Source organism: Pseudophryne corroboree, chromosome 4 (genome assembly GCF_028390025.1).
Source record: "Pseudophryne corroboree isolate aPseCor3 chromosome 4, aPseCor3.hap2, whole genome shotgun sequence".
Lineage (NCBI taxonomy): Eukaryota > Metazoa > Chordata > Amphibia > Anura > Myobatrachidae > Pseudophryne > Pseudophryne corroboree.
Window position 1 is genome coordinate 583,022,543 of NC_086447.1, and position 12,532 is coordinate 583,035,074.

A 12,532-nucleotide genomic window follows, 5' to 3' on the forward strand; every position below is an offset into this window, starting at 1 on the left:
TCGTTCATGTCAACCTTTCATCCATGTTGATCTAAGGTGTGTCAAGTCAACCTAAGTGGTGTCGACCTTGACTCCCAGACCCCTGGATTTACCTGCATACCATGTGAGGAGGCTATAATCTCTCCCTACTTGTCTCCAGTGTGGCAGTATCCTCCCAAACTGCAAGTGGCTGCTATCGGGGAGGGATCCGGAAGACTCAATTATACCTCCCACCTTGTCTGAGGATGTGCACATTCAGCAATGGAGAACACATTATTACTAAATGCTTATTTATATGACACAGCCAGAGCCAATGCAAGGTCTCTCTAAACCCTAGGCAAAGTTTCAGCCAAGAGTCCCCTAACCTGCAAACACCCCCTCCCAACACCATCTCTTTGAGGGGGAGATGCAGGTGGCCACTAGGTGGGCTGGGGTGAATTTCATCAGGGTGCGATAACGCTTCCTGTCCAATACACGCACCGCTAGCCCTGTAAGGTAGATGCTAGATTCAAGTGGCCTAAGGGACCTTTTACGTCAGGGGGAGGAGCCACGACACAAGCAGGAGGAGCTAGGCCATCTGGATAGTTCCTCTACTATCCACGCCACCAACTATTAACCCGGTGGCGAGCAAAGTGGAGCGAGCCACCGAGCCCGTGAGGGTACTTTTCGGGTACCCTGTTCGGCCGTAGCTCCTCCCCCTGGTGACGTGTCTCATCCCCTAGTGACATCAGAAGGTCCCTTCTCCCACTCCGATTTAGAACCAACCCTAGCCGTAAAGGTTGGTAGAGGAAGAATAACGGCCTGGGTCTACGAAATGTTTTATTCATTCAAACTGATGGATTCTCATTTATCAACAAACGTTTTTAATAACTCTCCCAGAGTTGGGAAGAGCAGCAGAGCCTCTCGTTTTTGCCCATACTGTAGCAGCAGTAATACCACACCCCGCCCCCCTCGCGCAGCTTGCTCCGCAACAGCTGTATTTACATGCAGCAAGCTAGGGCGGGGAGCGCTGTGACTCGGGGCTGCTGCCTGCATGACAGCTGTGAGCGTCGGGCCGGGGATAGCGCAGCAGCTGAGGGATGACAGGCGGCACTCGCCCGCTGCTAATCTGTGTGCCGCCGCTGCGGCCTCATGTCGTCATCACGTCCACGTATCAGCGCTGGCTCCCGGACACTGCCTCTCCGCCCGGCCTCTTTGTTCCGAGCGTGTGCTTGCGTTGATAGAACTACTAATAAAGTTATTGGAAGCCTGAGTAACACCAGGAGCACGGGCTGGGGTCCCGCATTGCAGCTGGGGGAGAGAACCAGGGCGCTCACCTCTACAGGCAGGCAACCCACCTCCTCCCTGTCATACACTACCCGGGTCCCGGCCACCTCTCTCCGGAACATGGGCCGCCACAAGCTCGTGCGATGTTTGTACCCATCACATGACAATGTAATAGCTCCAGCGGCTGCTCCGCCACTGCCCGGTCCCTGCCCGCACCTCCTAGGTGCCGCGCGTCATCGGTGGGATCACTCACTCACCTCAAACTTCTGCGGCTCCGGCTTAGTTCCGGGCGGCCATTTTGCGCCTCACTCCTGTGCCTGCTAGGTTTCCGGATGTTGCTGTTTTTTTTTCCTCTCTCGCTCCGGTTCGTCCCCCTGTCACCCGCCGGCTAACGTGCCCCGCCCACCTACGTCATCACGCCGTATAGGATTCGAAGCTGCAGCGTTTCTCCATTTCTTTCTCGACTGTCTCTACCTGTGTCTGCTCTGTATGTATATCACTGTATAGCTGCTATAGCAGGTACTAAAACACAACGTATCAGTTCAGTATGAGCCTATTATTGGTTGGAGATCGTCGCAGATGGAGGAAAATTCCAGGTTTTAAGAATAGTCTTGCTTAGGTGCGACTGCCGCAAAGATGTGTTAGGAGCTGTGACCGCTGCGAGGTATGGGTTGCAGTACCGTCCAAGGCTGCAGGGGGGAGCTGGTTAGGACATATGAACATACATGTAAAATTGTATGTAATATAGGTCCTGGCTTCCTTCCCCGGGAATTAGCTGCAGCATGCCACACACTGCTCAGCAGGGATTAAAGTGGGGCGGAACTGCGTTCTTTCAGTTCCATTTGGAGATAGATTCAGTTCTGCCTCATCTGGCCCACTTAACTCATGATTGTCAGTCTGGTGCCGCAGAGAGGTGCCAGGTATCCGCTGAAATTTTGTTATCAGTTGGCACACGGGTTCTTCCCCACAGCAGCAGGCAGAGGAAGGAGTTCACTTCTGAGCTCCGGCTTCGGACTCTCGCAGTGTGCACTATGGGAGATATGTCATGACGTCTCTCCCATAGTTCAGAGGAGCGGGCAGACGGACAGCAGTGATCGGATGCAGGAGCGGGGCTTTAAGGTAAGTATTGTGTTGTATTTTTAATGTGTGTAATGGGCACTACTACAGTCAGGGGGCACTATTATAAGGGTTCATTGCTACTGTGGGTACTACTATAGAGGCCACTGCAGTGTATAAGGGGCATCACTCCTGGGGCATAAGAGGCACTACCATTAGGTGTGTGCGGACAGGCTGCCCCCAAATGCTGCAGCCTGTCAATTCACATTGAAGCTGACCTTGAGAAAGACCGAGGGAGGGTCGGAACGCTCTCTGCTTCTAGACCCCCTGCATGCAGATACTGATGTTCGTAAACTGAGCCAATACCCGGGTGAGTACTGAAACCAGAAAATCCCCTTGCTGCAGCTGGGCGAGAAAATCTGGAGTTTTAAGCGCTTAAGAACTGACGCAAGTCAGTTCTCACCGGGAGCCGGTAATCAGCCACCACTTTTGTTATTTCATGAGGGTGGATCTACCAGTTAATGTCTTTTGTCTCATGTGACATGTTGTTTTTACACCGGTATATTTCTCTAATGTCCTAGAGGATGCTGGGGTCCATATTAGTACCATGGGGTATAGACGGGTCCACCAGGAGCCATTGGCACTTTAAGAGTTTAATAGTGTGAGATGGCTCCTCCCTCTATGCCCCTCCTACCAGACTCAGTTTAGAAAATGTGCCCGGAGGAGCCGGTCACAGCTAGGGGAGCTCTACTGAGTTCTATTAGTAAAAGAGTATATTTCTTCCTTTTCCTTTTTTATTTTACAGGGAGGCTGTTGGCGACAGCCTCCCTGCAGTGTGGGACTGAGGGGGGAAGAGCAGTGTCTGCCCTGCGGGGTCTTAAGCCACTGTTCCCGCTGACTGGGCACTAGCTTCAGAGGGGTCCGATCGCGCCCCGCCGCAGTAGAGCGCTCGCCCCGGCAGCCGGCCGCCACCCGCCACCCCCTCAGGAGCTGAAGATGGCGAGTGAGTCACTGTACCCCCTTGCAAGCGGGGGGGACAGTGTGAAGAGGGCTGCTAGAGGGTTAGGAGCGCGGTCTTAACTGCGCTCCTGGAAGGCTCAGCGGTACCTTGGTGCGGCGCTGGGGGAAAGCGTCCTGGGCCAGCTCCGGACCCTGCACTGGTCGTTTCCTGCATGTCGGGGTCTGCAGATCCAGGTCAGCCAAATCCTCCAGGCCAGTATAATCATCTTGAGAGCGGGAAGCCGGCGCCATTGAAGAGGGCGGAGCTTCTCAGAGCGGACCCAGCAGCGTTCAGCGCCATTTTTCCTGCCTGCAGTCGCTATCCACTGGATCCAGGTCCCTCCAGAGCTTTCTCCAGCAGTCTGTACGGTACCAGGGGGCTGTAGAAGGGAAGCTGCATAATAAGCTGTGTCACCTATTAAGGGACACAGTCAGCGCTGGGAAGGGACTCCCTTTGCCTAAAAAGCGCTGTGTGTGGGATGGCTCCAATCTCTGTGTCTCTCTGCCTTTCTTGGGGGGGGGGAACTCTGCCTACATAATACCCTGTGTGTTTGTGGGGTGGGTGTGTGTGGTAACATGTCTAGGGACAATGTGTCATATGCTGCAGAGGATTTGTCCTCCCAGGAGGACTCCATACCATGTAATCAGGATTGCACAGTTTTAGCGCAGATCCCGGCTAGAGAGCCAGAATGGTTAGTCTCTCTGAGGGGGACTATTTCCCAAATTTCTGATAGAGTTGCTAGGACTGAGCACACCACTCAGGTCCTCCAGTCCTCTATGGTGGTATGGTCTGATTCTGCCTCCTCGGGGTCCCCGGCGGTACATTCTCATAAACGTGGGCTTGCAATTATGCAGGATGACACGGACACAGACTCTGACGCGGCGGACGGTGATGGGGATGTGTTGCGGGGGACGGCATCACTTGCCAAGGGGGTGCAGTTGATGATTGAGGCTGTTAGGGATGTTTTACACATTTCAGACGCAGCTCCGGAACAGGTGGAGGAGGCCTTCTTCACAGATAATAAGAAGCCCCGCCTCACTTTCCCGGCATCCAAATAATTGAATGCTATCTTTGAAAAGGCATGAGAAACTCCGGAAAAGAAATTCCAGATTCCCAAGAGGGTGTTGGTGGCTTTTCCCTTCCCAGGGGAAGATAGGAAGAGGTGGGAGTCCCCGCCGATAGTCGAAGCCTCTGTATCCGGGCTGTCCAAACAGGTAGTTTTATCGGTCCTGGGATCTACTGCGTTAAAGGACCCGGCCGATCGCAAGGTGGATGCTGCGCTGAAATCCATTTACACGGCTTCGGGGGCTATATTGCGGCCTACTATAGCCTGTACTTGGATTGCTAAAGCTATTGTCAGGTGGTCGATCACTCTGCAGGAGGAATCGTCTATGCTGGACAAAGGTGACGTTGATTTGTTTTTGCGTAATATTCAGGATTCTGCAGGACCTGGGTTCCATGGCTGTGGGGATCTCCTCCATGTCAGTCTCGGCTGGCAGAGGTCTGCGGATGCGGAATCCAGGAAATGTGTGGAAGGCCTTCTGTACAAAGGTCAGGCTCTGTTTGGGGAGGCGCTGGATGCGTGGATTGCCACGGCTACCGTGGGTAAGTCTCCTTTTCTCCCCTCAGCTGCACCGGCTACGAAGAAGCCCTTTTCATCTAACACGTCACAGCCCTTTCGGGCCGCGAGGCCTAGAAAGAATAAGCCTTCGAACACCTTCTTCAGAGGTGGTTGTTCCAAAGGAAACAAACCCGATCCCGCAGGTTCCCAGACCCAGAAGCTTGCTTCTGATACCCCTAAGTCCTCCGCATGACGGTGGACAGCTAGGCCTGGAGGAAGGTCAGGTGGGGGCGAGACTCAGGCAGTTCAGCCACGTCTGGGTGTCGTCGGGTCTGGACCCCTGGGTTCTGGATATAGTGTCCAGGGAGTACAGACTGGAGTTTCAAGATCCCCCGCCTCACCGTTTTTTCAAGTCAGGCTTACCAGCTCTGCTGGCGGACAGGACAATTCTTCTGGAGGCCATCAGAAAATTGGTGGTGTCAGAGGTCATTGTTCAGGTCCCTCTTCAGCAACGGAACAAGGGTTATTATTCAAACCTTTTTGTGGTACCGAAACCGGATGGTTCGGTACGGCCTATTCTAAATTTAAAATCTCTGAACCCTTATCTCAGGGAGTTCAAATTCAAGATGGAATCTCTGAGAGCTGTCATTTCAGGGCTGTCGGAGGGGGAGTTCCTGGTGTCCCTGGACATCAAGGATGCTTAGCTCCATATTCCAATTTGGGCGCCGCATCAAGCTTATCTCAGGTTTGCACTGTTGGACGATCACTATCAGTTCCAGGCGCTGCCGTTTGGCCTCTCCACAGCACCAAGGATCTTCACCAAGGTGATGGCGGAGATGATGGTTCTCCTCCGCAAATGGGGTGAACATAGGGGGTAATTCCAAGTTGATCGCAGCCTCAAGTTTGTTAGCAATTGGGCAAAACCATGTGCACTGCAGGGGAGGCAGATATAACATGTGCAGAGAGAGTTAGATTTGGGTGTGGTGTGTTCAATCTGCAATCTAATTTGCAGTGTAAAAATAAAGCAGCCAGTATTTACCCTGCACAGAAACAAAATAACCCACCCAAATCTAACTCTGCACATGTTCTATCTGCCTTCCCTGCAGTGCACATGGTTTTGCCCAACTGCTAAAAAAAAAATTCCTGCTGCGATCAACTTGGAATTACCCCCATAATTCCATATCTGGACGATCTCCTGATTAAGGCGTCGTCCAGGGAGAGGTTGTTGCGATCCATCGCGCTCACGACACAGCTGCTCAGGAAGCACGGTTGGATCCTGAACCTTCCAAAGTCTCATCTGGAGCCGACAAGGAGGCTGTCTTTCCTGGGAATGATCCTCGACACGGAAGTGCAGAGGGCATTTCTCCCGGTGGAGAAAGCTTTGGTGATTCAAACAATGGTCTGGGATGTCTTAAAGCTTACCCGGGTATCGGTTCATCAATGCATCCGCCTTCTGGGGAAGATAGTTGCCGCCTACGAGGCTCTGCAGTACGGTAGGTTTCATGCTCGACCTTTTTAGCTGGACCTCTTGGACCAGTGTTCGGGCTCTCGCCTACACATGCACAAGAGGATACGCCTGTATCCAAAAGCCAGGATTTCACTCCTCTGGTAGCTACAACTTCCACGCCTTCTGGAAAGCCGAAGGTTCGGAATTCAGGACTGGATCCTTTTAACCACAGATGCAAGTCTAAGAGGTTGGGGAGCAGTCGCTCTGGGGGAAACCTTTCAAGGAAGGTGGTCGAATCAAGAATTCCTCCAAATAAACATCCTGGAGCTAAGGGCCGTATACAACGCCCTTCTGCAAGCAGCACACCTACAGGATCGGGCTGTTCAGGTGCAGTCGAACATCATGACCTCTGTGGCCTACATAAACCGACAAGGCGGAACGAAGAGCAGGGCTGCAATGTCGGGTGTCAATAATCCTCCTCTGGGCGGAAAGGCACGCTGCAGCGGTGTCAGCAATCTTCATTCCGGGAGTAGACAACTGGGAAGCAGACTTCCTCAGCAGACACAATCTCCATCCAGGGGAGTGGGGCCTGCATCCAGAGGTGTTCGAGGAGGTAACCGGTTGGTGGGGGGTTCCTCATGTAGACATGATGGCCTCCCGCCTCAACAAGAAGCTGGGGAGGTACTGTTCCCGGTCAAGAGACCCTCAGGTAGTGTTCCCGTCAGTGTATGTGTTTCCTCCACTCCCTCTGATTCCAAAGGTTCTTCAGCTGGTACGAAGAACAAAGGTTCGGGCAATCCTTATTGCTCCGGACTGGCCAAGGAGGGCTTGGTATGCGGATCTACTGGATCTGCTGGAAGATCCAAAGTCCTTACCTCTTCTGGAGGATCTGCTACTGCAGGGGCCATTCGCCTATCAAGACTTGCCACGACTCCGTTTCACGGCATGGCGGTTGAACGCCAGATCTTAGCTCGGAAAGGTATCCCGAGTGCAGTCATTCCTACCCTGATTTAGGCTAGGAAGGGGGTAACGTCTAAACATTACCACTGTGTTTGGAAGAAATATGTTTCTTGGTGTGAATCCAGAAAATTTCTGCGGTGGAGTTTCAACTTGGACGTTTTCTCCTCCTTTTCCTGCAAGCGGGAGTGGATGTGGGCCTGAGATTGGGATCTATCAAGGTCCAAATCTCTGCTTATCCATCTTTTTTCAAAAACAATTGGCTGTCCTCCCTGAGGTTCAGACCTTTTGAAAGGAGTTCTGCACATCCAGCCTCCCTTTGTGGCACCAACGGCACCCTGGGATCTAGATGTGGTGTTGCAGTTCCTACAATCAGCTTGGTTTGAGCTTCTACTGGAGTTTCTCACGTGGAAGTCGGTCACTTTGTTGGCCTTGGCTTCTGCCCAACGCGTGTTGGAGTTGGGGGCTTTATCTTGTAAAAGTCCTTATCTGATCTTCCATGGAGGCAGGGCGGAACTTAGGACTCGTCCACAGTTCCTGCCTAAGGTTGTATCGGCTTTCCATATCAACCAACCTATTGTGGTGCCAGTGGCTACTGACTCCTCAATTGCTTCAAAGGCCTTGGATGTTGTGAGGACTTTGAAGATCTATGTGAAGAGGACAGCTCGTCATAGAAAAACTGACTCTCTCTTTGTCCTCTACGATCCCAAGAAAATTGGGTGTCCTGTTCTAAGCAGTCGATTTCGGGCTGGATCAGGTTTACTATCCAGCATGAGTATTCTTCGGATTGCCGTGTCTGAAATCGGTTAAGGCCCACTCTACTCGTAAAGTGGGTTCTTCCTGGGCGGCTGCCCGGGTGTCTCGGGCTTACAGCCTTGCCGAGCTGCTGCTTGGTCTGGTTCGAACACATTTGCTAAGTTTTACCAGTTCGATACTTTGGCCTCTGATGACCTCAAGTTTGGTCAAGCAGTGTTGCAGGAGCCTCTGTGCTCTCCATCCCGTACTGGGAGCTTTGGTACATCCCCATGGTACTAATATGGACCCCAGCATCCTCTAGGACGTAAGAGAAAATAGGATTTCTCTAACGTCCTAGTGGATGCTGGGGACTCCGTAAGGACCATGGGGAATAGACGGGCTCCGCAGGAGACAGGGCACTTTAAGAAAGTATTAGGACTACTGGTGTGCACTGGCTCCTCCCTCTATGCCCCTCCTCCAGACCTCAGAATCTGTGCCCGGCCGAGCTGGGTGCACTTTAGTGAGCTCTCCTGAGCTTGCTAATAAGAAAGTATTTTGTTAGGATTTTTTATTTTCAGAGAGATCTGCTGGCAACAGGCTCTCTGCTACGTGGGACTGAGGGGAGAGAAGCAGACCTACTAACTGCGGATAGGTCATGCTTCTTAGGCTACTGGACACCATTAGCTCCAGAGGGATCGAACACAGGAACGCACCCTTGGTCGTCCGATCCCGAAGCCGCGCCACCGTCCCCCTCGCAGAGCCAGAAGCCGGCGCGTGAAGCAAGAAGACGTCAAAAGCGGCGGCAGAAGACTCCAGTCTTCATATGAGGTAGCGCACAGCACTGCAGCTGTGCGCCATTGCTCCCACATCAAACCCACACACTCCGGTCACTGTAGGGTGCAGGGGGGGGCGCCCTGGGCAGCAATTAAGTACCTCTTGGCATAAAAGGGCATATATACAGTTGGGCACTGTATATATGCATGAGCCCCCGCCATTATTTTACACAAAATCGCGGGACAGAAGCCCGCTGCTGAGGTGGCGGGGCTTCTTCCTCAGCACTCACCAGCGCCATTTTCTCTCCACCGCTCCGCTGAGAGGAAGCTCCCCAGGCTCTACCCTGCAGATTCACGGTAGAAAGAGGGTAAAAAGAGAGGGGGGGCACATAAATTTAGCGCAATATCAGTATATACAGCAGCTACTGGGTAAACACTAAGTTACTGTGTAATTCCTGGGTCATATAGCGCTGGGGTGTGTGCTGGCATACTCTCTCTCTGTCTCTCCAAAAGGCCTTGTGGGGGTTCTGTCCTCAAATAGAGCATCCCCTGTGTGTGTGGTGTGTCGGTACGCTTGTGTCGACATGTTTGACGAGGAAGGCTATGTGGAAGCAGAGCAGGTGCAAATGAATGTGGTGTCTCCGCCGACGGCGCCGACACCTGATTGGATGGATATGTGGAATGTGTTAAATGATAATGTAAACTCCTTGCATAAAAGGTTGGATAAAGCTGAAGCCTTGGGACAGTCAGGGTCTCAACCCATGCCTGATCCTACAGCGCAGAGGCCGTCAGGGTCTCAGAAGCGCCCACTATCCCAAATTGTTGACACGGATATCGACACGGATTCTGACTCCAGTGTCGATGGCGATGATGCAAAGTTGCAGCCTAAAATGGCTAAAGCCATCCGCTACATGATTATAGCAATGAAGGATGCATTGCACATCTCAGAGGAAAACCCTGTCCCTGCCAAGAGGGTTTATATGTTTGGGGAGAAAAGGCAAGAAGTGACTTTTCCCCCTTCACATGAGTTAAATGAGTTATGTGAAAACGCTTGGGATTCTCCTGATAGGAAAATGCAGATTTCCAAACGGTTACTTATGGCGTATCCTTTCCAGCCAACGGACAGGTTACGCTGGGAATCCTCCCCTAGGGTAGACAAAGCTTTGACACGCTTATCTAAGAAGGTAGCCCTGCCGTCACAGGATACGGCCGCCCTAAAAGATCCTGCGGATAGAAAGCAGGAAGGTATCCTGAAGTCCGTTTATACACATTCAGGTACCCTACTAAGGCCGGCAATTGCGTCGGCCTGGATGTGTAGTGCTGTAGCAGCATGGACAGATACTCTGTCTGAGGAGCTTGATACCTTGGACAAGGATACTATATTGCTGACCCTGGGGCATATAAAAGACGCTGTCCTATACATGAGGGATGCCCAGAGAGACATTTGCCTACTGGGCTCTAGAATAAATGCAATGTCAATTTCTGCCAGAAGGGTCCTGTGGACTCTGCAATGGACAGGTGATGCCGACTCAAAAAAGCACATGGAGGTTTTACCTTATAAGGGTGAGGAATTGTTTGGGGACGGTCTCTCGGACCTAGTTTCCACAGCTACGGCTGGGAAGTCAAATTTTTTGCCATATATTCCCTCACAACCTAAGAAAGCACCGTATTACCAAATGCAGTCCTTTCGATCACAAAGAGGCAAGAAAGTCCGAGGTGCGTCCTTTCTTGCCAGAGGCAGGGGTAGAGGAAAGAAGCTGCACAATACAGCTAGTTCCCAGGAACAGAAGTCCTCCTCGGCTTCCACTAAATCCACCGCATGACGCTGGGGCTCCACAGGTGGAGCCAGGAGCGGTGGGGGCGCGTCTCCGAAATTTCAGCCACCAGTGGGTTCGCTCACGGGTGGATCCCTGGGCTATACAGATTGTGTCTCAGGGATACAAGCTGGAATTCGAAGTGATGCCCCCTCACCGTTACCTCAAATCGGCTCTGCCAGCTTCCCCCATAGAAAGGGAAGTAGTGTTAGCGGCAATTCACAAATTATATCTCCAGCAGGTGGTGGTAAAGGTTCCCCTCCCTCAACAGGGAAGGGGTTACTATTCCACAATGTTTGTGGTTCCGAAACCGGACGGTTCGGTCAGACCCATATTGAATTTGAAATCCCTGAACATTTACCTGAAAAGGTTCAAGTTCAAGATGGAATCGCTCAGGGCGGTCATTGCAAGCCTGGAAGAGGGGGATTTTATGGTGTCTCTGGACAAAAAGGATTCTTACCTGCATGTCCCCATTTATCCACCCCATCAGGAGTACCTCAGATTTGTGGTACAGGACTGTCATTACCAATTCCAGACGTTGCCGTTTGGTCTGTCCACGGCACCGAGAATATTTACCAAGGTAATGGCAGAAATGATGGTGCTTCTGCAAAAGCAAGGAGTCACAATTATCCCATACTTGGACGATCTCCTCATAAAGGCGAGGTCCAGAGAGCAGTTGCTGATCAGCGTAGCACACTCTCGGGAGGTGTTACAACAGCACGGCTAGATTCTGAATATTCCAAAGTCGCAGCTAATTCCTACGACGAGTCTGCCCTTCCTGGGCATGATTCTGGACACAGACCAGAAGAAGGTGTTTCTCCCGGAGGAGAAGGCCCTGGAGCTCGTGACTCTGGTCAGAGACCTCTTAAAACCAAAACAGGTGTCGGTGCATCTATGCACGCGAGTCCTGGGAAAGATGGTGGCATCATACGAAGCCATTCCCTTCGGCAGGTTCCATGCGAGGACCTTTCAGTGGGATCTGTTGGACAAGTGGTCCGGATCGCATCTTCAGATGCATCGGCTGATCACCCTATCCCCCAGGGCCAGGGTGTCTCTTCTGTGGTGGCTGCAGAGTGCTCACCTTCTCGAGGGCCGCAGGTTCGGCATACAGGACTGGGTCCTGGTGACCACGGATGCAAGCCTCCGAGGGTGGGGGGCAGTCACTCAGGGAAGAAACTTCCAGGGGCTGTGGTCAAGTCAAGAGACTTGTCTGCACATCAATATCCTGCAACTAAGGGCCATATACAACGCCCTGAGTCAAGCGGAGCCTCTGCTTCGCAACCAACCGGTGCTGATTCAGTCAGACAACATCACCGCAGTGGCTCATGTAAACCGCCAGGGCGGCACAAGAAGCAGGGTGGCAATGGCAGAAGCCACCAGAATTCTTCGCTGGGCGGAGAATCACGTGCAAGCACTGTCAGCAGTGTTCATTCCGGGAGTGGACAACTGGGAAGCAGACTTCCTCAGCAGGCACGACCTCCACCCGGGAGAGTGGGGACTTCATCAAGAAGTCTTCACACAGATTACAAATCGATGGGAACTGCCACAGGTGGACATGATGGCATCCCGCCTCAACAAAAAGCTACAAAGGTATTGCGCCAGGTCAAGAGACCCTCAGGCGATAGCTGTGGACGCACTAGTGACACTGTGGGTGTTCCAGTCGGTTTATGTGTTTCCTCCTCTTCCTCTCATACACAAGGTGCTAAGAATCGTAAGAAAAAGAGGAGTGAGAACAATACTCATTGTTCCGGATTGGCCAAGAAGGGCTTGGTATCCGGAACTGCTAGAAATGCTCACAGGGGACCCATGGCCTCTGCCTCTCAGACAGGATCTGTTGCAACAGGGGCCCTGTCTGTTCCAAGACTTACCGCGGCTGCGTTTGACGGCATGGCGGTTGAACACCGGATCCTAGCGGCATTCCGGATGAGGTTATTCCTACGCTGA

The 12,532-nt window shown here is 52.3% G+C and overlaps 1 protein-coding gene and 1 long non-coding RNA gene across 5 annotated transcripts in view; one reads left to right on the forward strand and one right to left on the reverse strand.

The window, feature by feature from the left end:
• LATS1 (large tumor suppressor kinase 1) overlaps positions 1-1,706 on the reverse strand; it is an 81,516-nt gene extending 79,810 nt beyond the window's left edge. The window contains exon 1 of one of the 3 annotated variants that reach the window (XM_063917516.1): positions 1,503-1,706. The gene's annotated coding sequence lies outside the window, so the exon portion shown is untranslated. Of the gene's footprint in view, positions 1-1,295; positions 1,449-1,502 lie in introns of those variants that run through there. The other 2 variants (XM_063917514.1, XM_063917515.1) reach the window with 2 other exon arrangements.
• LOC134909997 (uncharacterized) overlaps positions 1,644-12,532 on the forward strand; it is a 56,285-nt gene continuing 45,396 nt past the window's right edge. Inside the window, exon 1 of one of the 2 annotated variants that reach the window (XR_010176081.1) lies at positions 1,644-1,764. This is a non-coding gene — a long non-coding RNA (uncharacterized LOC134909997). Of the gene's footprint in view, positions 1,765-2,015; positions 2,365-12,532 lie in introns of those variants that run through there. The other variant, XR_010176080.1, reaches the window with a different exon arrangement.